Genomic DNA, 26,944 nt, shown 5'->3' on the forward strand with positions numbered 1-26,944 from the left:
GAGACCAATTTAATTTCATTGTTTACAATGCTTGCGTCAATGGTATAACTGTGCACTGAAAATTAAACTTTATATTTAAAAAGATTTATAAAGTATGACATTTATTGGTATTTAAATATTAAAAATGTTATAATGGTGTAACAACGTGTGTTATACATAAATACAGCATATATATGATACCAGGCTCCAACATGGAGCTACATATACTCAAAGAAAACATTTCTCTGGTAGTCCAGACACGTTTCAGGGAATTTGGTAAGTATCTCTTCATCAGGGGCATGGAGAAGTAGATATCAGAAAATACTCGGTGCTGTATCAAGAAATCAAATATTCTTAGATTATATAAAAGGGAGATTTTTCCATAAGAAACGAAAAGAGAAAACTCTCCATCGTTTGAAGAAATAAATAGACAGCCCCTCAAGGCTCAAAAGTCCCACAACAAGGATCCCCACAGACCACATACAGAAGACCGGATGTGTAATATAGTGATGGTTGTATATAATTCTTGTTTTGTTTGGGGTCTCTGCAATTATGGGGGGGGGGAGGTGTCTGTGCTCCGGAACCGCAGTCTCCGCAGGTTAAGCGGAAACTTGTCAACTCGCTCATAAAAACGTTATCAAACTTTTTTGTTCCAGGGCTTTGTTGCAACTTTCGTACTGCGTACACTGTATGTTTGCCAAAAAAATCATTGTGTCTACAAATACAGTTGCTGTGGCTGGTCTTGGCTTTCCTTCCATGGCACATGCATGCCCCTCCTAGGAGGTAGCGGCGGCCATGTTTGGAGTGGTGCGCATGCCGGCCTGCTTCCAGCTGGCTGATGCTGCCACCTGTGGCCAATCTAGGGGACCCCATTTATGTAGGGCTATGTCTGACTAAAAGTCTCTCCTTTGAATGGGGGATCACCAACAGGAAATATGTGGTGAACTGCTTTAGGTACATCTATTTATATTGTGAATCCCGAGGATAGATCTATATGGTTGGAACCACACAGTCTATATATTTATTCTTTATACTCTGTGTGTCTCTGTATTTGCAGGTACCTTGAGAAGAATATGACTAGCCGTTTAAAATGAACACATTTTTGGGCATATCACTGTGGAAACATTTAAGCCTTAAGCTGCAGCCTTTTCTCAATCTTTAAAGAGGAGTTACCTCAGTCCCTGGCCCTGGGGAAAGAGCTCGCAACTGCAGATTGGAAAACCTCCTTCCATTTTACTCACAAGTCCACGATGTCTTGCTATGCACAAGAAAATAACGTAACTTCTCTCTCATTGGTACAAAGTCCCCCTTTCACTGCATAGGATGTTCCCCGATGTGCCAGCTACTTGTTGGAGATGTGGCTTGACAGGGAGGGAATTATTTCCATACCTGGTGGGAGTGCAGCAGGTTACGCCCCTTTTGGGCCAAAGTTTTTACTTTCTATAACACAGTGTACCAGGAGTCCCTGTCACCCACCCTGGAGGTGGCAGAACCAGTCCATGCTCCTGGGCTCAGTAGCATCTCAAACAATGCACTTCTTCCTTTGCGCAGCAAGACAATTGATCCCTTCATTATCCCTGTAGGTTTCTACCGTTAATATCATGCAGATGGAAGAAATGCTTGCACTAGATACGGATACTTTTGAGAAATTTTAAATCCTATGGTATGTTTGGCTTGACTTCTCCACTTCTACCACTCTTAAAGATATGTTATGACCAGTCTCTTAAAGCGTTAGTAAAGGAAACTGAAATTTTTTTTCATTTAAAATAACAAACATGTTATACTTACCTCCACTGTGCAGTTCGTTTTGCAGAGTGGCCCCAATCCACGTCTTCTGGGGTCCCTCCGCGGCTGTCTCTGTCCTCCCCGCAATTACTCACCACAGTCATGCGAGAGCTCGCATGGTGGTCAGTAATTGCAGGCGCGCTCCTGTGATACAGCGAGTGGCCATCTCATGCATAGATTGCATTAAGGTGAAAAAAATGTTTTCTTTACAACTCCTTTAATCATATTTTTTCTTCTAACAATTCCCTTTTACCCATTTTTATTGTCGGATCATGAGGGAGCTTAAGCTCTTTTTTTCTCTCCCCTTTCAGGCTGTTCCAAGCCTTTTTCTTTCTTTGTTTTCTCACTTCTCTTACTTACCTTTTTCATTTTTCGTTTTCTTAGTTATACATGTATGTGAATTTTGTAATATAGTACACGCCTGTAAACCAGAGCCTACTCTCTCTACAATGTTGAATGTACTTTAATACTCTCCATCTCCTCTACCGCTTGGGTATATCTCCCTTGTAGTATTAATTATTTTGGTGAAAACAAAAATATATTTACCTCTAAAGCAGTGTTCCACGCAAAAGTGGAAGTTCCGCTTTAAACACTCCTGAACCCCTTCTATGCCACATTTGGTACCTAGTTTTGACAGGTAACCCAATTTAATATGAAGTTCAGTCATATTTATACATTGTTGGGTTTTATTTTATTCCATTTTGTTTTATTCTTCCCATATATAGGATGAACTAAAATGTTGCCCTCTGGAAAAATTGAGAACCATCTAGTTTGTGGTGTATTAAGCAATGAAGGAAGTCTGCCACAACAATAAGGTATTACATTTGTGCGTAGTACAAGATATTTCTTAAGCTCTACATTGAAAAGTTTAAAAATAAACCTATCCAATTAGGTTTATCTTGGAAGGAAAGGAGGAAAGACAATGGTCTGGGGGTGCGTGTGGGAGAGGGGGGATCTTCACCTTGGATTTCTTGAGGCCTGTCCCCCTCCCTCATGTTTGGCACACTTTGGGTGTTATTTTAATATTCAGTGAGATGTTGTTTTATCACAAATTGCATATAATGATGGTTATTATTCTACTTAGATTGTATTGTATGCTGTAAAAATGATGTATCAATTTTGCATGAAGAAGTAGACCAGGTCCAGGAAACGTGTGGAGCCTTAGGATTACTAATTCTGGACAAGATACATCATACTGTTAACTTGGTTTTTATGGTTGTATATTGTTATATGAGAATGCTCTTTCCAACTATAAAATTTTGAATATAGATTAATAAAATTACACTTATATTTTTTATCGCATGTATGTAATGGCATGAATGAAATACAAGATTTCAGGCGCAGAAATGATTTAATATTATCCTACTACACTCTGTCCATTTTTTCAAATTCATCAGACAATTGTGGGTCTCAGTCAGCTTGATCTGAATTTCTGGCTGTTGGGCAATGTAAGAAGTGAACTTAATGGAAAGAATGATAACAGGAAATTACACATAGAAGAGACTTTATAAAAAATAATTGTATTTCTTTAAAGAAGTTTATGCACTTTACTTTGTTTGCATTAACAATTTTATTTGCAGTGGTTCCCCGAAAATTGTACAGAGCATTTAAGGTTCAGTAATATCAGATTTATCTAACAAGTGATATTGAAAATATTCTTTGTTCTGTACTTTCGAATGAGGCAGAGGTTAAAAGGTAACACTTAAGGACAATGACCTCATTTAACCCAAGAGACTTACATTTAATTAGCAGTAAACATTTTCTCCTTGACTTCTCATAAAGCCTGGAAGCCTGCTAGCATGTTTAATTAAATCCCCCTATTCAAAGCCTATCTGCGCCAATAGAACTTTTAATATGCTAAGATACGGCTTTCCATATTCTGACTAATATAGTTATTAGCTGACAGCTATGTGGATGCAGCAATTACCATGCTACATGCACCCAGGGCTGGGAATATTTCATGCAAATCACAGGCACTGCCGCTGCCGATTTGCCCTTTTCCAATTACTTGATCAATGGGCCATAATAACAGTGGATAAGCTGTCGGCTCCATACTAAATGAAATGGATGAATAGGAGATAAGAGTGCGAAGACGATAAATTGGCAAAGACACAGACAGTGTTAAGAAGAAAATAAAAAGGTTTGATACATAAAGCTGGAGGAAATGATTAGCATTACAAGTGATAAAACAATTTGCTTTAATGACAGAAATGACTTAAGTTCACAATGACGCTTGGGGGGTTTACTATTACTTTTCTAGATTTACTGCATTCATAGTAACTAAAGAAAACACACTAATCTGAAATATAAAATATGGTGACAAACTTGGAATAATAAACATGCTTTCAACTTTCCTGTACCATGGAACATCAGATATAGTAAGATTTCACCAGTAGCCTGCTTTAACACACAGTGGCAATATTCTGCAAAGCCTCTACATTACCTAATCGAATGGAGCAGCGTTGCTACAATGCGCAAGCAATGATCTGGTGGTCTAGAATTATGTCCAGCCCTGAACAACAGAAAAGTTGCCTGTATAAACTGGCTGTGGGGCTCATGGATAGTAGCAATGCTAATATTTCTCAAAGTTGACAATACATGCTTTAACCAGAAAAGGCAGTTTTTTTACTCCCAGTCCAACCCAAGTGATTATATGAAGTATCATCCTTATGTGGTCAAAGTCTGTTACATAAGGGGCATAAGGTCTATTTAAAAACCAAATTAAAAAGAACCAATTTCAAAGCAGACAACACCAAACAATATTCACACATAAATGAGTAGCAAAAATTCTATATCAAGGTAAAAAAAAAAAAAAAGATGCTACTACACCACTGACTGATATAAGAAGGGTGCAGCATCCAAAAAAATGCCAATAGGCACACTTTGGGGGTTATTTACTAAAGGCAAATCAACTTTGCACTACAAGTGAAAACTACTAGTGCAAAGTGCACTTGAAATTGCACTGGAAGATCATGCAAGGAAAATAAAACATTTTTTTTTAGCTTGCACGTGATTAGATAATAAAATTGCTCCAGCAGCAGTGCACAAAACTAACATTTCTTCCCACAGATTTGCAGAGTCTCAGCCAGAGGATCAAGACAAAACGACCCTACCAAGTTCTGCCCTCTACATAAGATGCCACATCCTCTTCTGAAATGCAGAGCCTTCAGGACAAAGACCATCCAGGATCTCAAGGCATTCCTCAAAAAGAACAACATCTGCTACAAGTGCTGCTCTTAGTCTACACACTTCGCCAAGGACTGTAAGGCAAGTGTCAAATGTACAGAGAGTGACAGCACAGAGCACAACACAGCTCTACACCCAAGGCCTACTCCAAGAATCTTCCCACCTGTCCAAGGTGACGAGGAGCAAGGCAGGGAGACCAAAGACTAGTACAGATGCCACAACAATCGCTTCACAGTGCACTGAAGTCTGCAAAGGAAATACAGGTGTCAGATCCTGCTCCAAAATCTGTCTAGTGAGAGTTTACCCAAAAGGATGCAGAGACAAAGCAGTCAAGCTCTACATCATCTTGGATGATCAGAGTAATAAGTCACTAGCTAGATCTGTGTTTTTTGACATTCTAAACTTTAAAAGCCCCAGCAGCCCTTACTCCCTTAGGACCTGTGCAGATACAATGGAAACGGCGGAGAGAAGAGCTGACGGCCTACAAATTGAATCTATGGATGGTAAGACATGCCTACCCTTACTGACCATAATAGAGTGCAACCAGATGCCAGGCAACAGATCAGAGATTCCCACACCAGACTCACTTGAATCACATAGCACATCTCATACCAGAACTAGATGATCAGGCTCAGATAATCTTACTCCTAGGGAGAGATCTCTTGCAAGTCCTCAAAGCAAGAAAACTGATCAACGGTCTTCGAAACGCCACATATGCCCTATAACCTGCTCACTAGTACCCTCGAGCATGGTCGCCCTGTTTTCCAACCCTGTCAAAATCACATACTCATAAATGAGCTACCACACAACAACCCTGTACGTCTTCCCTTCCTAAGTCCCCTCTGTGACAGCAATACCTATGACGACAACCAAAGCGACTTAGGAAGCACAGTGTTCAAGAGAACAAAGGAAGATAACCAGGTAGCAATGTCCATTGAGGATAGGCTCTTCCTAGAAGTTATGGAAAGGAGTATGGAGAAAGACGTGACTAATAGCTGTGTTGCACCTCTTCCCTTTAAGCCACAAAGACGACGTTTGCCTAACAGAGAACTAGCATATAAAACTCCTCACTTCCCTAAGACACAATCTTAAAAGGAAACCAGTGATATTTTCCTTCATGTCTTGATCAATCTATCGCCTTCAACCCTTAGAGAACTTAAATATTATGTTTTTATTATCCCATCCTGTATTGTAGATTTTTGTTTCTGTAATGTATGCTGTATTGTATGCAATATTGTACTTATTGAGGTCTATTTCTTTAATTTTGTAGTTTCACCTGGCTTGTTCTAATAAAACTGAGATCAAAGAAATGTGGTATCTGCAGTTTATAGCACAAGGAGTTTTAGCTATCTGTCCTAGAGACAGAATACTGATCATTCACAGTTATTTATATCTTTCGTATCGGATTGTTCAGTCTGTTCCCATAGGAGAAACATTATGGCATTTGTCCCTTCGGAAATTTTAGTTTGGAAGTTCGGAATCGGCTGTCGAAAGTCGTGTTCACACCACCAGAAAATGGTACGATCGTTCCTCGGATAAAAAGGTTTGTCCGATTTTCTTATTGTGTGTATGGGCTGAATACATTCAGTTCAGCCAATCTTTAATCATAACAGAGCTCCTCCATGCCCCTTATCAGTTTGGTTGCTCTTCTCTGCACGTTCTCCGGTCCTCCAATATCTTTTTGGAAACTGATGCCCAAAACTGCATATATTTTAGACAATATGGATGATTTACTAAAACTGGAGAGTGCAAAATCTGGTGCAGCTCTGCATAGAAACCAATCAGCTCCTGTTTTTTTTGTTAAAGTTCAAGTAAACAAGTTGAAGTTAGAAGCCAATTGGCTACCATGCACAGCTGCACCAGATTTTGCACTTCAGTTTTAGTAAATCAACCATAATGTCTTACCAATAATTTGAATAGGGGCAAAGTTCTCCCTCTGGGGTCTATATTGCTTTTATTAAAATAAAGCATTTTGTTAGAGTCAGAAACTACAGCTTGGCATTACATGCTATTAAAGGGCAACTGCACTTTTGTGGGAAAAAAATAGCAAATATATATTATATACATATAGCATATACAATTTCTGTTCAAGCCATATTGTAATTGGATCTCAGATCCCCCGGCTGGGCACCTCCACTAGACCTGTGTCTCCTGTTCTCCAAACGCACCCGCAGCCGGAAGACTCACCCTTAAGCCCCCCAATCACGAGGCAAACCACACAGGTGTTGAGGGTTAAACATGCAGAGCATACATAGTTAGTCAGGTTGAAAAAAGACACAAGTCCATCCAGTTCAACCACAAAAAACAAAATAAAAAAACACAGTAAAATCCTATACACCCAACTCCATACCCACAGTTGATCCAGAGGAAGGCAAAAAACCCCAGCGGAGCATGATCCAATTTGCTACAGCAGGGGAAAAAATTCCTTCCTGATCCCCCGAGAGGCAATCGGATTTACCCTGGATCAACTATACCTACAAATCTTAGTACTCAGTTATATTCTGTACATTTAGGAAAGAATCCAGACCTTTCTTAAAGCAATCTACTGAGCTGGCCAGAACCACCTCTGGAGGGAGTCTGTTCCACATTTTCACAGCTCTTACTGTGAAAAAACCTTTCCGTATTTGGAGGTGAAATCTCTTTTCCTCTAGACGTAAAGAGTGCCCCCTTGTCCTCAGTGATGACCGTAAAGTGAATAACTCAACACCAAGTTCACTGTATGGACCTCTTATATATTTGTACATGTTGATCATATCCCCCCTTATTCTCCTCTTCTCAAGAGTGAATAAATTTAGTTCCTCTAATCTTTCCTCATAGCTGAGCTCCTCCATGCCTCTTATCAGTTTGGTTGCTCTTCTCTGCACTTTCTCCAGTTCTCCTATATCCTTTTTGAGAACTGGTGCCCAAAACTGAACTGCATATTCCAGATGAGGTCTTACTAATGATTTGTACAGGGGCAAAATTATATCTCTGTCTCTGGAGTCCATACCTCTCTTAATACAAGAAAGGACTTTGCTCGCTTTGGAAACCGCAGCTTGGCATTGCATGCCATTATTGAGCTTATGATCAACTAAAACCCCCAGATCCTTCTCCACTACAGACCCCCCCAGTTGTACTCCCCCTAGTATGTATGATGCATGCATATTCTTAGCCCCCAAGTGCATAACTTTACATTTATCTACATTAAACCTCATCTGCCACTTAGTCGCCCAATCAGACAGAGCATTGAGGTCGGCTTGTAAATTGGAGACATCCTGTAAGGACGTTATTCCACTGCATAGCTTGGTGTCATCTGCAAAGACAGAAATGTTACTTTTGATCTCAGACCCAATATCATTTATAAATATATTGAAAAGTAAGGGTCCCAGCACTGAACCTTGGGGTACACCACTCATAACATTGGACCATTCAGAGTAAGAATCATTAACCACGACTCTCTGAATTCTGTCTTTCAGACAGTTTTCTATCCATTTACAAACTGATATATCCAATCCTGTAGACCTTACCTTACACATGAGCCGTGTGTGCGGAACTGTATCGAACGCTTTTGCAAAATCCAAATATATCACGTCCACAGCCACGCCTCTGTCCAGGGTTTTACTTACCTCTTCATAAAAGGAAATCAGGTTTGTCTGACAACTTCTGTCTTTCATGAATCCATGTTGTCTGCTACTTAAATAGTTTTTTTCCTGCAAGAACTCATCCATGTGGTCTTTTATTAAACGTTCCAGTATCTTCCCAACTATAGAAGTTAAACTAACAGGTCTATAGTTACTTGGTAAAGACTTTGTTCCCTTTTTAAATATGGGCACCACATTGGCCCTGCGCCAATCCAGTGGTACTATTCCTGTCTTTAATGAGTCCCTAAATATTAGATACAGTGGCTTTGAAATGACAGAGCTCAACTCACCTAGGATCCGTGGATGGATGCCATCAGGTCCAGGTGCTTTATCCACCTTTATTCTGTCTAAATATTTCTGGACCATATCACTTTTGAGCCATTGTGGATTTGGGGCTGTGTCACTCCCACCCCCATTTTGGACATGAGCTCCCCCATGCTCCATTGTATACACAGAGCTGAAGAAAACATTTAGTAAATTTGCCTTCTCTTTGTCCCCAGTCACCCACTCTAGATTATTTTGTAAGGGGCCTACATGCTCAGACTTCACCTTTTTACTATTAATATATTTAAAGAATTTTTTGGGGTTTGTCCTACTATCTTTTGCAATCTGTCGTTCGTTTTGAATTTTTGCATCCTTGATTTCCTTTTTGCATATCCTGTTATATTCTTTGTAACATTTAAACAACACTAGTGTTCCTTCATTTTTATATTTTTTAAAAGCTACTTTCTTATTGTTTATAGCTTTTTTAACTTTGACCGTGAGCCACATAGGTTTTATTTTTAGCCTTTTAAACTTATTGCCCATGGGAACATACTTTGCAGTGAGGTTCCACACAGTCTTTTTGAAGAATTCCCATTTCTGTTCTGTGTTCATCTGTGCCAATAGTCCCTCCCAGTCCAAGTCCTGGAGAGCAGCCCTCATCCTTGGAAAATTTGCTCTCTTAAAATTTAGTGTTTTAATATTTCCTGTATGTATTTCTTGCTTATAGTTAACATTAAATGAAATCATGTTATGATCACTGCTACCCAGGTGTTCCTTTATCTGAACATTAGTAATAAGCTCTGCATGGTTTGAAATTATCAGGTCCAACAGGGCATCATTCCTAGTTGGGGCCTCAATAAACTGCACCATAAAATTGTCCTGCAATAGGTTTTTAAATTTTTGTCATTTAACTGTCCCAGAAGTGCCATTAATCCAGTCAATTTCTGGGTAGTTAAAATCCCCCATTATTATCACCGTCCCAGACCTTGCAGCCCTTTCCATCTGTGCAAGGAGCTGAGTCTCCACCTCCTCATTAACATTGGGTGGTTTATAACAAACTCCAATGATTAATTTTGAACTACGCACATCTGTATGCAGTTCCACCCATAATGCTTCAGCCTCATCACACTCTCCATCAACCAGGTTCTCTTTCACGCTTGCTTTGAGGTCACTTCTCAGCATAAACTGTTTATTAAATACAAAAACATACACCTTTAAACACATTTAGTTACACTCCCCTTAGCCTTGTCATAGAGGGGGTAGGGGACAAGGAAGAACCAATGGGAACTCAACACTTGTACATAAAAACAGAAACTACAGTTGAAACACAAATGGATTATGATAAGCAGGCATCCCTTCCTTACACATCCCCTGCGGGGATGTCTCCAAATCCGTTGTCTACGTGCCATGACCCAACACAGTTAAACACAGTAAAACAAGGGGGCGTGGGGTGAGGGGGAGAAGGGATGTAGCATTACATTACATTATCCCAATGACATTTTGTCCCCAAGTCTCTCAGTCTCTTCTGAATATACATGCAGAGTGCACCTGAAGCAAATTCCACAAAACGCATTGAGCAATATAGGATGCACCTCTTGTTTTTACCATATGCTTATACCAAGGTCTGCTCTTATGGACCAATATTTTATTACCATTGGGATATTTTATGCTATCAGCTCTTTATTTCATTCCCATTGATTGCACGCTATGAATTGTATGATTGATGTATAATTTACAACATCAATTGCTGTAATTATGTTATACCTGCATTATTTATTGATGAGACAATTCAATAATAAACTGCTGTAATCATGTTATTTTCACATTATTTGATGATGAGACCAAAGTCCCAAACCCCCCTTTTCTTTGCAACTTATTGAACTAGGTGGACTTGTGTGTTTTTTTTTTTAAACCAAACTATGCCATGCAACCACCACACTAAAAGACTTGTAAGATGCAAATAAAAAATTGTTTGTGGGTTTAGATATGCTTTAACATTTATGAGAAACTCTACATGACTTCCAGCGGAAAAGGTAAGGGGGGGGGGGGGCATGCTGTCTGGTTTGCCGTTTTTTAAGTGACTTTAGCTTTGCAGATGTCTTCTACTATAAAGTATACTGTATATTTAGTTTTGTGAAATCATAACAGTTGATCTATATCAAAAGATTTTTAAGGCAGAAATGATTGTTGCTTACATTTGCCAATAACTGCGTTGTGTCCATCAATGGTGTAGCTCTACCCAATACTTTGTCTGTGAACTAACACTACCTTTATTGACCACTATGACATACTCTCTGGACAGAGGATGTAAGGTGGGGGGAAAGTGGGCATTATGCTAAAGTCAAGCCCTTAGTTACAAAGTCTCAAAAAATACAACAGGAAGAAGACCCTTTTAAAATTGGCAAATGTTACAGCAGGCATGTTGGGATATATGTTCTGAGGGCTTTTACAATTTTTTAAAAGTGTAAAATTGCTGATGAGTTAGCTGTGAGGAGGAAATATGATGTCAAAATATAAAATATGAAAGCCCATATAATGTTTCGATCAGACATGGCAATTTTCTACCTGCCTGGATGAGAGAGCTTTCTTTTCCAAAAGCATGACATTATCTGCTTGGTTAAAAAATATTACTTTCTAAGCACATTTAGGAATGCCTTAGCATAAAATAAATGCTTGCAAATGCTGACCTACTTAATCTACTGCAATTGAATGACTTTAGGGACATCAATGTTTCAAAAGTCCTGCAGATTACATGAATGATCTGACACACATTTCTCTAATGTAAATTGTTACCCAAAACAAAAGCGCTTCGACCATATTTGAAAGCTGATAGAGAGTTAAGGTTTTCTACAAGTGCGTGTGTGAAGAAGCAGCATTACTACACAAAGACACCATATTTAATTGGGTTGTAAAGGAAATTATTTTTTTTCATAATCATCCTTTACCTGCAGACATTCCTCTTTTCACTTCCTCATTGCTCGTTTTTGCTCAGAAGTTGCTCCATTTCTTCTCTGTTCACTTCCTGCTTGTCTGATTTTACTGACCACCATGAAGGGAGGCTTTACTGCGGTGGTCAGTAACGTGCTCACCCCCTCCTGGGCACTACATCTGTGTGGCAGGACGCTCTACGCGTTAGAGACTTCAAGGAGGTGTGAATTACTGGGCAGGCCACAATTCATACTGGGAAATGTAGTTCTTACATGAATGAGCAATGCAAACCAGGAAGTGAATGAGAGAACAGAAACTAGAATTCCGGAGGTGATAAAGATGAAGGAATTTAATAGGTATTTACTTGTTTTTTAACAGAATCATTACACTATTCTGTCTGTCTACCTTGCAGACATTAATTTTAGGCAATTTTTTTTTCCTTTACAACTCCTTTAACTGCTATATTTGATTCTACATTATGGAAATATTTTCTGACACAGAATTGGTTGCCAAAAACCTTTACATTTACAGAATATACAGAAAAACATTGCAGAAGTAAAAAAAAAAAAAAAGTCACAGTAAGATTCATACAAAATCACAATATTCTCACTTTAAAATGCATAAGATTTCTACACATATCAGTGAACAATTTCTTACCCTTTTCCCAAATATAGAACTGCTCTGATCAGACAAAGTTCAACCTTATAGGTATTGTTGAGCGAACTGCAAGCCCCACCCCAACTCATTCCTACTCGTCTATCATGGCCTGACACAGGTTAACCAGATCAGCACTACCCAGCATTTTATTGCCTTTACTTTGTACCTGGGTTAAAGAAAAAAACATTGTAATGTTTTTTTCAAAAAAGATGGACTTTGTAGGCACATAGAGATAAAAATTTGTTTTAATATTGCATAAATACATAGATGCATCTACAAAAAATGTATCATAAATACAAAACAAAGGCACTAAAGGTTTTTCCAAGGAAAATACTCAATAGCCTCAAGGCTTGATATATGGCTGTAACGCAGTAGAGATCTCACGCTGGGTGGAGTAGTGAAATCCTGGATAGAACCGATTGAGTCCTTGGAACATTAAAATACAGCTCTACATGTTTTGCAATTTCAAATATATCGCTTCTTCAGGAGCTTCTAGATTTTTTATAAAAATGAACTTTAATTAGGATACATAATACATTTAAACTAAAAAGCTACCAAATGGCTTGCATTTAATATGTAGATATAAAGACATCAGGTGTATCAATATATGCATACTCACCAGAAATGGTGCTTTGATGGGAGAGAACAGTGGTTGCCCCCAATTTGCAGGCCAGCTGCTGGCAAACAAATAACACCTCCTAGAGGTGGTGTTGAAGGAGAACATAATGAAGGCCAAAAAGGTCCTAGACCAGCCAGTAAGGTGCCTGTCACTGATAGAGAATAAGTGGGGGTACACCCAGTAATTCTAGATAAAGATAAACATTAGGTAAACTTAGTATTCTACCAAACCCTGGTGAATAAATATTATCACCATAATAACATGTTAGCTGTATACCTCTTCAAAGAAAATATGTAGTTATCCCTAAAATTTGACCCCTTTGGTCTATGAGGTTCATATACAATTAACATCAATTTATACATGTATATATTAAATGTAAATGAAGCTCATTGAGGCCTATAGCTCTACATTTCTTTTGATCCTAGATCTAATATCAGGCCCTTTTTTTAATCAGGACAAAAAATAATCCATGTAACATCATGGGGTCGAAATGTGTTTCTATTGGGCTCATGAATACTATACATTACCACATAGTATACAATCTATTGCTTTTCAGATATAGAAAAGGGATCCCTTCAGGCTATGCCCTATTTTGATTGTCAGCATATATGTGAGCCCAATGTATGTGTGTTTAAATGGATTTTGTATTGTTTATTGTTATCTTTATTGTGAACATATTTATTTATATACTTAAAATTATTTTCTGTTTGGCCAAAGCAGTATTCTCCTTTGGTCAGCCAAAAGCAGGCTATAAGCATGCATTAATATATTTATTATTCTTTTGTGATGGGGGATGCTATGTTTTGCCCTGTTTTGTTAGTTCAGCTGCACTTTCAATTACAACCACACCGCCAGGCGCCATTGACGTAGTGCAATGCACTGTTTAGATGCAAGTGCGGCCACGTAAGCCACTGGCGATATGTCCTGCCCATAACCCAGGGAGGGGTTTGGATATTGATATTTCCAGTGGCACATTGAGCATTGTCCGTCTGCAATCCTTGTTATCAGCAAAGGGGCTGTTCTCGGCTCCTTCATGCGCCATCATCACACATGCACGGTGCATAGTTGGCCGGCCGGAGTGACGATGGACGGTCTGACGTCACCCGCGCGGGGAACACATAAAAGCAACAACCGTCTGTGTCACTCTCCAGGCACTTAGGAGAGTGCACAAGCCGGTTCTTATGGTCCAGCACTAAATGCCTTGCAATCCCTTATTTGACAACGGCGGAAAGGTAGGTCCTGATAAGGCCCATTATGCCTTTTGAAGAGGCTGTGTCCTCATGTTAGGCTTTGGTTCATTGGGTTGTGCTTATTTTTTATTAGATTGGCTACGATGGAAGATCCGTCCCTGGAATCCTTTTATCGCCATCTGGCGGTTGTTTTTGGGATTGATTAGAATCATCAGCCCATATCAAATTACTAACTCTGAGGTAATTTTTAAGAATTCCTTGTTTCTTCCCTTTATCATCCTGTATTTAAAATTCTGGCGATTACTGCCTTTAATGCAACAATGTCATCATGATAGTAAGGATACCTTATTATGTTCTTTATTTACAGACTTCCTGTCACACTAGAGGCATTGTAAGACACCAGTTAGGGGCCTTTGTGCAGTTCTGTTTTCCTTGAAGAGGTATACAGCCAACATGTTATTATGGTGATAATATTTATTCACCAGGGTTTGGTACAATACTAAGTTTACCTAATGTTTATCTCTATCTAGAATTACCGGGTGTACCCCCACTTATTCTCTATCAGTGCATGGCACCTTACTGACTGGTCTAGGACCTTTTTGACCTTCATTATTCCCTCCTTCAACACCACCTCTAGGTGTTATTTGTTTGCCAGCAGCTGGCCTGAAAATTGGGGGCAACCATCGTTCTCTCCCATCAATGCACCATTTTTGGTGAGTATGCATATATTGATACACCTGATGTCTTTATATCTACATATTAAATGCAAGCCATTTGGTAGCTTTTTAGTTTAAATGTATTATGTATTCTAATTAAAGTTAATTTTTCTTAAAAATCTAGAAGCTCCTGAAGAAGCGATATATTTGAAATCGCGAAACATGTGGAGCTGTTTTTTAATGTTCCAAAGTCTCAATCGGTTCTATCCAGGATTCACTACTCCACCCACTGTGAGATCTGTACCGTTCCGTTACAGCCATATACTGTATCAAGCCTTGAGGCTATTGAGTATTTTCCTTGGAAAAACCTTTTGTGCCTTTGTTTTGTATTTATGATTAACTTTTTGTAGATGCATCTATGTATTTATTTATGCAATATTTAAACAATTTTTTATCTCTATGTGCCTACAAAGGCCATATTTTTTAAAAAACACATTACAATGTTTTTTTCTTTAACCCATATGTTCTAGGGTGTGACATTTATATATATGAGAGGGTGTGCGATTACCACCCTAGGGCAATTGTAATCATGCAGAATAACTTTCTTTTAGTATTCCTAAAATTAAAGATTACATTCAAAGAGGTTGTAAACTTCCCTTTGCAAGTTGTACCTATAGGTAAGCATACAATTTAGGATTTAGCATTTAGGAGATAGTTACGGTATACTGCGCCAATGATGTCATTGGTGCATGTGCTGTGAAGAAATGGGCTCCCGTACTGTTTAACGAGCGAGTGCCGTAAAAAACAGTGCATGTGCAGGAGTGACGTCACATGGCCAGAGTCTGCAGCCCCAGAAGAAAGAGGGGGCAAACATGGATGCAGCCTGCAGCGGGGACGGCGTAGGCTTCGTTTTCAGTTAAGTGTCACAAAACGTGCTAGAATGCGATGCACATTATGCTTTTACTTTGCAGGGTAAAAAAGTAAAACCCAGGGTTTACTTCTTCTAAGTAAATCTAAAGTCACGTAAACATTTTTTTGTTACATTCTTGGGTAACTACACGTCAGATGATTAAGAGGTTAGCCAGCCAACCAACCCTCCACCTCACACTACTGGGCCATGGAAAAGAGTGGGTCTGGACTCTCACCCATTAAGCATGGCTGAATGTTACATAAGAGTCCCAGAATTCAAGGTTTATGATCTGCTCAGTAGGACAGCAGTCACCTGACAGTGCCTGCTACAGTATGTGGTACCAGAGCTGCTTTAGTGGTATTCATTTCACAGTGGATTTGCTTTAAATTATCATAATCATGCAGCCATGTAGTTGTACATTATTATAAATAATGGCGCTCAGTAGTGTAACACTTCCATGCACTCTAGGGGCCAGATTCACGTAGGACTTACGCCGACGTATCTCGAGATACGCCGCGTAAGTCTAAATGTGCGTCGTCGTATTTTTGCGCCGTACCCACAGAACTAGATACGCCTAAAAATAGGCTTCTTCCGGCCAACGTAATTTTCCTACGCCGGCGTATCGTGGGTGCATATTTACGCTGGACGCATCTGGCGCACCCATTGATTTCCTATTCAAATATGCAAATGAGGGAGATACGCCGATTCTCGAACGTACGCGCGTTCGGCGCAGGCTACACGCGGTGCGCGTAAGTTGTACGTCCGGCCTAAAGTTACTCCTCATAAAGCAGGGGTAACTGCACCAGACTTGCACAGGTCAGCTGGAGAGCAGCTGCAGAGCCCCGTTACGGACGAGTTGAGCAACCACACTTGCAGGACAACACATCTTATTGCCAACATGCCAGGGGCAGCTGTGGTCCTAGCACTACTAATGGGTCCACCGGCACGTAGGAGGGCACGGGAGAGGATATACCGCACGCGCATGAACGTCTTTGGCATGGGGGATTCGGAGGTGTATCGCATCTTCAGATTCAGTCCTGCTGCCATCCTGGAATTAGCCACAACCCTGCATGATGACATCACCAGCAAGACACAACGCTCACATGCAGTGCAGTCACTGGTCAAGGTACTGGCTAAACTCCATTTCCTTGCAAGTGGATTTTTTCAGCGTACAAGTGGAGTCGTGGCTGGGATGTCACAATCCACCATGAGCAGATGCGTGCACCAGGTTGTCCCCGCACCCAGGGGTCAGCCACGACAGCTACATATTCCGTCAAAGCAACATCCCAACGGAATTCGAACAGAAGGTGTACGGGAACAGCTGGTTGGTTGGTGAGTGACATGGGAGTCAGGCATGACTGCCCGACCCCATGATGCAGACATCACGAGGGGCACATGCACGACTAACATCTTCCTGTCCTTTGCCTTCCAGGTGACTCTGCATATGCACTTGGGCCCCATCTCCTGACTCCATTCCGGAATCCCGAAACCAGAGGAGAGAGAAAATACAATGCTGCACACATACGTACCCGTGCAGTGGTGGAACGCACATTTGGCCTCCTGAAGTCCCGTTTCTGATGCCTGGATACGTCCCCAAACTTCGTAGGACAGATCATCGGTGCATGTTGCATGCTGCACAACTACGCCATGAGAAAGGGCCTGGAGATTGACATACGTGATGACCTGACCCCCGAACCAGACAGTCCCCCCCTGACCGAGGCTACCCCGTCTGCTGAGGGAAGAGCAGTCAGGAGATGCCTGGTGGTAGGCATCTTTGCACGTTAAACACACACATTCATCATGGCACAAGGAGAATGCACACATGCACACCACTGTGGTCCCTAGCTCACACACACCACATACACTTCACATTGGATTAGCCCATGCAGGACTTGGGAGCAGCAACGCCCCGCCAAGGCCCCAATGGTGTCACTGTCCATTCATACCACATTCATACGGTCGTGGGGATAACTTCTCCCTGACGACCCAGGGTGACACACCTTACTGGCAGGTATGTCACCCCCACATTCACACACCAGTCACACTGTAGCCTGTACTACTGACAGTGTGCAGTCATAATAAAATAAAAGGCTCTTCACCAGAGCATAAAGAAACAAAAAAGGCTCTTCACCAGAGCATAAATAAAAACAAAAAAGGCTCTTCACCAGAGCATAAAGAAACAAAAAAGGCAATCAATTGCCCTGGCGTGGGCTACGCCTGGTGCCCCAGCTCCTCAGGTGGGGGGGGTGGGGCATCAGGAGTAGGCTCATCCTCAGGTCTGCCAGGTGCTGGCTGCCTGCCCTCCAACACCAGGGCAATGCAGGTGAGCAGCGCGTTAATCTCAGCCTGCATCCGCAGCTGGCGGGTGGTGGTTTGCTGCTGGTGGCGCCTCCTATGCATCCCCTCCGCCGCAATGGCAGCACTATTGGCCTTTACAGCCACTGTCAGGCTCTTCACCTCTGTCACGAGGTGTGATGTCGTGGCCTGCAGCTCAGCAACGCAGGTCACCACAGCTGCACAGTTCCCGCTGATATCCTGCAGACTGTCGGGAATCTGTGCTGCGGATGCCAGGCTGTCTGCGACACGCTGCACGTCCCGGGCAACAGCACCCATATGTCGGGTCTGGCAGGCCCGATGATCCCTGGCCAGATTTTCCTGTATCGCTTCAGGAACACCCCTGGTTTTGCGGGTGGCCTTCCTGAGAGCAGGAGAGGCTTGGGGCCGTGTATTTGGGGAGGCCCTTGAGGAGCTTCCCCTGATGGTGGAGGAGGGTTAGGGGCTTCCTCTGATAAGGGAGGATGGTGAGGGTCTTCCATGATGGGGGAGGTGGGTGAGGGTCTTCCCATGATAGGGGAGGAGGGTTGAGAGTGTCCAGGGATGGTGGGAGCCTCCTCAACGAGGTAGACCACTTCCTCCAGGTTCCCGTGTTCCTCCTCTACTTCCTCAAGAGGTGAGGTGTGGGCACTCTCATCCCTGGATGGCGTGGGTCGCCCAGCAGCCGATGACGGCCCAGCTCCCTCCAGCACATCTGTGGATGACACAAAACATTCACATGTTGGTGGACCCACACACTTGTCACATATTCCCTTCTACCCCCTCACATGCTACACACCGTATAGGAGCTAAAACACACTTACCTGACCTCAAGGACTGGTCACCGGAGTCGAATCCCTCCATGCCCTCCACCTGCTCACGCTGCAAACATTCAGCAATGATCTCCTCCTCAGGTGTCAACCGCAGCGATGAGGCTGGTCCTCCTCCCGTGTCCCTGGCATGCTTCCTTATAAGGGCCAGCTTCTCACGGACCTGACGTCTCAGGTCATTAATTTTCTTTTGAACATCCTCGGGGGTCCTGATCGCATTCCCCACGGCACTGACCTGCAGGCTGAGCTCCCCCAGGATCTCCTTCTTCCGTGCCTTGCTGGTCTGGGAACTGAGGCACCATGAAGGTATTTATCATTTTTGGCTATCACTGCAATAATGATAACCTTCTCCTTATTGGAAAAGTTTTTTTTCCTCCTCTCCTTGCCTGTATTTACAGCAGCCGCCATCGCTTTGCAAAAGTACCTTGCTTCAGGGGGGGGAAAAAGCAGGATGTACTTTTGCGCCGGACTGGCGCATGTCTGGGCGTATTTATGCGTTCGGCATAAGCCGGTGGGCCGGCGTATCCCAGGAAGTTGCACCGGCGTAGTTTTGAGCATGCGCACATGGGAGCGATCATACGTCCACGTCACTGCTCCACGCTCGGACCATCATTTGCATAAGGTCACACCCACTTACGCCGACAAAATTACCTTACGCCGGCGCAACGTTGGGAGCAAGTGCTTTGTGAATACTGTACTTGCCTCTCAGAGTTGCGTCGGCGTAGCGCATATAAGATGCGCTACGCCGGCATAAAGATGCGCCGATCTACGTGAATCTGGGCCTAGGTATTTATGAAACTGTAAACACTGCCTCTCCATCACCCAGGAACCCCTATCTCCACCATTTAAAAAAAAAGTGTCTCCCGCAGGCCCTTAAACGGGTTGTAAAGGAAAAAAAATGTTTTCATAATAAGCATCCTTTACCTGCAGACATTCCTCTTTTCACTTCCTCATTGTTCGTTTTTGCTCAGAAGTTGCTCTATTTCTTCTCTGTTCTGTTCACTTCCTGCTTGTCTGATTTTACTGACCACCGTACAGGGGGGCTTTACTGCGGTGGTCAGTAATGTGCTCACCCCCTCCTGGGAACTACATCTGTGTGACAGGACGCTCTCTACGTGTTAGAGACTTCAAGGAGGTGTGAATTACAGGGCGTGCCGCAATTCATACTGGGAAATGTAGCTCTTACATGAACAAGCGATGCAAACCAGGAAGTGAATGACAGAACAGAAACTAGAATGCCGGAGGTGATATAGATGAAGGAATTTAATAGATATTTACTATTCTGTCTGTCTACCTTGCAGACATTAATTTTAGGCAAAAAAATGTTTTCCTTTACAACTCCTTTAAGTTCCTTCACAGCATCTCTGGCCTGCTAGAGAGCTACAAAGTAAAGGCAAAACAACATGCACACACTACTGTACCTCTACTTAAAAACAATAGGTGGGCAAATCACTGCTGTCCTAAAAGACTACTGGAAAAGATGTTACTGGTAAGTTTAAGTTGCCACATTTGCTGTAATTGAAGGTGCTGAAAATCCTTCAGGAACTTCCAGCCCTCTGCTCACATAAGCCTGCCATAATGCTAGCTTTAGCCACCTTGACAGCATATAAATGGAAGCCTTTATAACTTCATGGCTCCAAAAACAAAATAAAAAAAGGAATCGGTCTCCCCAAGTGACTTGGTTGACTGAAGATGGTGTAACACAAACCTTCTGACATCCAATGTCATCCAAACTTTTCTCTTGATCATGAGGCATTAAAAAAAAAAAAGTAAAACTACTCCCTTCTCAAGGCTACCTTAGACAGGAACTCCAGATTCGTTTCAGTTCTGGAAAATTTGCAAAAATGAGGCTCTGATAGTGCCTCCAATTCACTCACCTTCCAGGCTGTTGTCACTGATTAAAAACAATCGCCTTCAGGGTCAAATTCTTCAAGGTAGCAGATTATATGTTACACATATCACGTTACATATACTTTTGTATCATTTTGATTCGCATAATTTTTAGCGCTGCACTTTATATTTTACATTTCTTTGTCATAGAGTTCAGCTGCTGTTTTGTTTATTTTGTTCACTAAGTGCAGATATAATTTTACACTTATCCACAATTTTTGATATACCATATATGCTGCTGGTGCATCTATAATGGATGTCTTTGAATATAGATCTCAACTTGTTATAGATGGCAACTAAGACCCTAGGGATGATCTATCTGGTTGTTTTTTTAAGATTAAAGAACTTAACTATATCTGAGGTTCATACCACATGGGATATAGCATACTTGAGAGAAACATGTAAAAGAAAATATGGTGCCCAGGAGTCTCAGATGGGAAGTCAATCCCCAATAAGAAGATAATGAAATTGCTGAATGATTTAAGTATTTCAATGAGGCAGCTGTAAACTTTTTAAGGTTTTTAATAACAAAAATCAAGGAAGTTGTCCCTGTTAGACTCTGAAATTAATGTTATAAAAAATAAACTGGTCCCCTTTAAAAATTAACCCGACTACATACAAAAATCGGAAGCATTAATAGCTATATAAAGGAGGAATCAGAACAAAGAAAAAGAGCAAGTATAACAGGTATATGAATGACTATAAGGTCTTCAAAAGGCAAAATTATACCTATAACCAATTTTGTGTTGCCCCCTAATTTGGGGGGAAAGGATATAGTGCCTCCAGTAACAAATGTTGGTGCTATAGGTGGAAACTGTAACCAATCCACCTCTCATGATTTACATGGATTTGTGTATCATGCTTCCCCTAACCTGCATGGGAGATGGGTGGGCTCACAGCAGTATTCCAACACTCATGGGGGCCAAGGTGGAAGGGGTTGACCAGCTTTTCCTCATAGCCTGCAGTCACCATATGGAGGGTCCACCTCGACCATGGAGACATGGAAGGGGGTAATATATACATAATAACAATACAGACTTACGTGGCTTTCGCGATGTGAGGGAATCCTCAAACCAATAGAGTTAATACATTCAATAGGTATGCACCTCTTGCTAATGATGCTAGGTAAATGGAACCTAGAATCATTGACAACCATCCAGCCCCCCACCCTCCATATAACCAATATCCATCAGGAAATTACCAACAGGATTTTCAGGAGGGAACCAGAGGGGTACACAAAAGAAATGGCAATGCAAGAGAGGGAGCAGAGGGGAGAGGCACCTTCAACCCAAAAAATAGGATTGTTGTACTCGCTGTAAAAAAAAAATTCTCTGAAGTTCGGAAACAGCACTTTAATCTTGACCTTAGGGTTATATTGCCACCTTCAGGAGAGGACTAGGCAAAACATGTAAAAACAGCAAAACTGCACAGTACGGCCCAGGGCTATCCTACTGGCTATAACCCCTCACACTGCACCCAGCAGCTCAGTTTGTCAAAAAACAGTACAAACAGAAAAAGAAGGGGTGGGTGCTGTGTCTGTCAATGAACTGCAGAGAAAAGGATTTTACAGTGAGTACAAAAATCCTATTTTCTCTTTCGTCCATTGACACGGGACTTTAATCTTGACCTTAGGGACGTCCCTAAGCAGTGTCAAAAAAACGAGGGGTGGAAACAACAAGCAAAAAACTCCACCCAAACAACCAGAGCTCCTTAACAGAGGAGTTGCAATCTTAAAAACCTTGCGGCTGAAGGAAGCATCCCCAGATGCACTCGCATCAACCTTGTAAAATGTTGTGTAAGTGTGAACGGACGACCAGGTCGCCACCTTACACATCTGGAAAATGGACGCTTGATGTCGGAAAGCCCAGGTGGCACCAATTGCCCTGGTCGAATGTGCCGTGACAGCAAAGGGAGGCGCCTGCCCCTTAAATGCATAAACCTGGATCACGATCTGTTTAATCCACCAAGAAATAGTGGCCGACACAAACCGGGAATCCGACATCCAAAACTGAGCCGTAGCCGACAGATACACCCGCAGAGCCCGGACCACTTCCAAGGAATGTAAAGCAACCTCTTTGGGATGTGACGGCCAAGAACACAAGGATGGAAACACAATGTCTTCATTTAGATGAAAAGCCGAAACAACCTTAGGAAGAAACGATGGCTGTGGGCGTAGCACCGCCTTATCCTTGCGGAGGATCAGGTAGGGAGACTTGCAAGACAAGGCCGTTAACTCGGAAACCCTCCTGGCAGATGTAATAGCAACCAGAAAAGGCTACTTTCTGAGAGAGTGACAATAGGGGAATCTCCCTGTTTTCAAACGGCGGTTTCTGAAGTATCGAGGGCACCAGATTCAAATTCCACGGAGGCAGCGGTGGTGGAACCGGAGGGGCCACATGTCGAACCCCCTGCACAAACATACTCACCAATGAATGAGCCGCCAATGGTTGAAAAAAAAAAAAAAGACAGTCAAGGCTGATATCTGCCCCTTAATGGTGCTTAAGGAGAGTTTGATCCACTCCTCGTTGCAAAACAGCAGAATCCTGGAAACCGAATGCGTACGCCACCCTATCTCACACAGAGATGTAGGCTTCCATGTGCGATGATAAATCTTCAGAGAAGATGACTTCCGTGCCCTCATCATAGTAGAGATCACCGAATTCTGTCAGACCTTGGTCCCTAGCACCTAACTTTCAACAGCCACGCCATTAAAGCCAGCAACTGTAAAGCAGGATGAAGTACAGGGCCTTGCGACAGAAGGTCCTCTCGCATCGGCAGTCGCCAAGCAACATCCGCCACCATTCTTACCATGTTGGCATACCATGGACGCCAAGACCAATCTGGGGCAATCAGAATCACTGGAATCCCCTCGGTCTCCATTCTGCGAAGCAGACAAGGGAGACGTTTTATCGAGGGAAAGGCATAAATCGGGCGATAATGCCCACATGGAGCCACTAATGCGTCCGCCGCGGGATCTTTTGACCTGGCCACAAACCTCAGTACCTTCCGATTGAGTCGAGAAGCCAAGAGATCCTCATCCGGTGTGCCCCATCACAGGCAAAGGAGTCGTCGAAAAACCTCCGGATGTAGAGACCATTCCCCTTAGTCCAGCATCGACTTAGGTAGTCTGCTTGCCAGTTTTCTACGCCAGGAATGTACACGGCCGATAGAGCTGGCACGCACCGCTCTGCCCACCTCAGGATGTGAGCATTCTCCAGTGCTCCCGCCGAGCTCCTTGTTCCTCCTTGATGGCTGACATACGCCACTGCCATGGCGTTGTCCGACTGGATCCTGACTGGGCATCCCTTCAACCTCTGTAACCATGTGGAGAGGCACCGCCTGATCGCCAGAAGTTCCAGCATATTGATCGGCAGGCAGGATCCCTATCCTGCGTCCAGTGACCCTGTGCCGACTATATGCCCCAAACAACCACTTGGCAGGACGCCAATTGCTTCACCGCAGCCCGAAGAGTCTGTAGTTTGTCCGCAGGGAGAAAAACTCTGGCCTCTGGAGGAGTCCAGAATCAAGCCCAGGTACTCGAGGTGTTGAGTCGGTACCAACACCGACTTCTGGAGGTTCAGAATCCAACCGAACTCCCTGAAGAGTCTGACTGGCGATCACCACATCCTCCTCTAATTCTGAGGCGGAAGCTGCTCTCAGAAGGAGGTTGTCCTGGTAGCCCATGATTGCAATTCCACGCTGCCTCGGCAAAGCCAGAATTGGTAGTGCTCATCTCCGATCGCAAACCGCAGAAACCTCTGATGCCCGACGCATATGGGGACATGCAAGAATGCGTCCCTGATGTCCAGCGATGCCAGAAAATCCCCTGACTGGAGTGCAGCGACCACAGAGTGAACCGATTTTATCCTGAACCTTTGCACCTTCACAAAGCTGTTGAGGGCCTTGAGGTCCAGGATCGGACGGACCCCTTCCTTCTTTGGAACTACAAACAAATTGGAGTAGAAGCCCTGAAACTGTTCCTGCGACGGCACCGGCACTATCACTCCGCGCAGCAGCAGGTCCCTCACTGCCCCAAACAAGGTTTCCCAACGAGCCGGAGGAAGATGAAGGTTGGAGGGAAAAAACCTGTTTGGGGGACAAGAAATAAAGTGAGTGAGTGAGTGAAAAACTTATATAGTGCTACACATGCAAACTGAATCGCCTCTGGGCGCTTGTTTGAGCACTTCTCCCTTGAGCTCAGAAGAGGTGGGTTTTGATCTTTCTCCTAAAAGCCAAATGGTTCTCCTCCAACCGAATGGAGGTTGGTAAAGTGTTCCAAAGTCGCAGGCCTTGGACAGCAAATCTTCTTTCTCCTTTGGACTTTTATCTGGTTTTGGGGATGTGGAGTAAATTTTGGTTGGAGGATCGCAGAACGCGATTGGGGTTGTAGGCTTTTATTTTTTCGCATAGGTATTGGGGGGCATTTCCCCAAATACATTTATGCGTTAGACAGAGTGCTTTGAAAGTGATTCTGTCTTTCACTGGTAGCCAGTGAAGGCTTCTCAGTGATGGGGAGATTGATTCCCATGGTTTTTTCCCAGTCACAAGTCGCACGGCCGTATTCTGAACGGCCTGCAGGCGCGTGATTTGGTACTTTGGGAGTCCGAGGTAAAGGGCATTTGCATAGTCCAGTCTGGAGTTAACAATTGTTCCCACCACGACTGCTATGTCTTCTTTAGGAATAAATGGAATAAGTCTGCGTAGTAGGCGTAGCAAATGGTGCGATCCGCTGACTACTGACCCTATTTGTGCGTCCATTGTCATGTAGGTGTCGAAGATGATACTTTTGACTTTGGTGCTAGGGGCGATGATTTTTCCCAGAATGGGCGGAGGTATCCAGGTTGTTGCTAGTTGATTCTTCCGATTGGCGTGAAACAGGAGAAGCTCTGTTTTCAAACGGTTGAGTTTAAGATAACTCTGTGTCATCCAGTTCTCTATCAAAGAGAGACATGTCTCTAGATTGAGATGATGATCCTTTTTGTTGCAGATGCGAAAATACAATTGTGTGTCATCCGCATAAGAGTGGTAGAGCAGCTTCTGGCTGCTGATGATTTCAAAAAGAGGGCGGAAATAGATATTAAACAGCACCGGCGACAGTGGGGATCCTTGAGGGACTCCGCATGACACCGTGCGTTTTTTGGAGGTGAACGGTCCCAGTTTCACCACTTGTGATCGGTTTTCCAAAAAGGAGGAGAACCAGGGTAAGTCACATTCCGTAACTTTGGCTACTTCAGCTAGCCGAGTCAGTAATAATTTGTGGTCTACCGTGTCAAAAGCTGCGCTAAGGTCCAACAGTACTAGAAGACAAGGTACTCCTTCGTCTGCGGCCTCAAGAGCATCATCCCATATTTTGAGCAATGCCGTTTCCGTCCCGTACCCTGGACGGAAACCCGATTGATAAGGATCGAGCAAATTATGGGTGTCTAAATGCTGTTGCAGCTGTTGTACCACTGCTTTCTCCATTACCTTGGAGAAGACGTTCAGACCTGTTATGGGACGACGGTGTTCGGGGTCTTTGGGGTCGAGGGTGGGTTTCTTTAAGATGGGTTTGATTATACCTTGTTTCAACAGGGTGGGCACTATGCCCTCCCTGAATGACTGGTTAATCAGTTGCTTGATAGGTGGTGCCAGAATATCGGCACATTCCTTCAGTAGTTTAGTGGGGATAATATCGTTAGGCGCTGTGCTATTTCGCAGGGTGCTGATGATGTTTTTTGTGGCCTCGAGGGAAATGGGTTTTAGCGTGAACATTGTTGATTGGGCCTGATTCCTGTGGGGATTGGGCGGGCGACTAAGGGGGGGGTTGAGGGGGGTACTGTTTTGCTGAATGCTTTCACGGATCCTTTCAATTTTGTTAACAAAATGATCCGATAATTCATTGCAAAATTCTTGGGTGTCAGAATTGGGGGCTTCAAGACAAGCTGGGTTCATGGCCTGGCTGACGGTTTAGGGCATTGGTGATGATCTTGGAGAAATGTTTTTTTTTGGCCTGGAAAATTTCTTTGTGGTATTTTTTTGTTATATCCTTGTAGATGGCGTGGTTTTCGTTTGTAGTGCTTCTTTTCCAAGCTGCTTCCGCTCTTCTGCGTTCTTGCTTAAGGAACGACGGCTGGTCAT

General features: G+C 42.9%; 1 protein-coding gene across 3 annotated transcripts in view; it reads right to left on the minus strand.

Moving 5' to 3' along the window:
• Positions 1–26,944, minus strand: part of LOC120936862 (LIM domain containing preferred translocation partner in lipoma) — a 428,104-nt gene that overhangs the window by 78,026 nt on the left and 323,134 nt on the right. The gene's annotated exons all lie outside the window — the stretch shown is intronic.

Source organism: Rana temporaria, chromosome 4 (genome assembly GCF_905171775.1).
Source record: "Rana temporaria chromosome 4, aRanTem1.1, whole genome shotgun sequence".
NCBI lineage: Eukaryota > Metazoa > Chordata > Amphibia > Anura > Ranidae > Rana > Rana temporaria.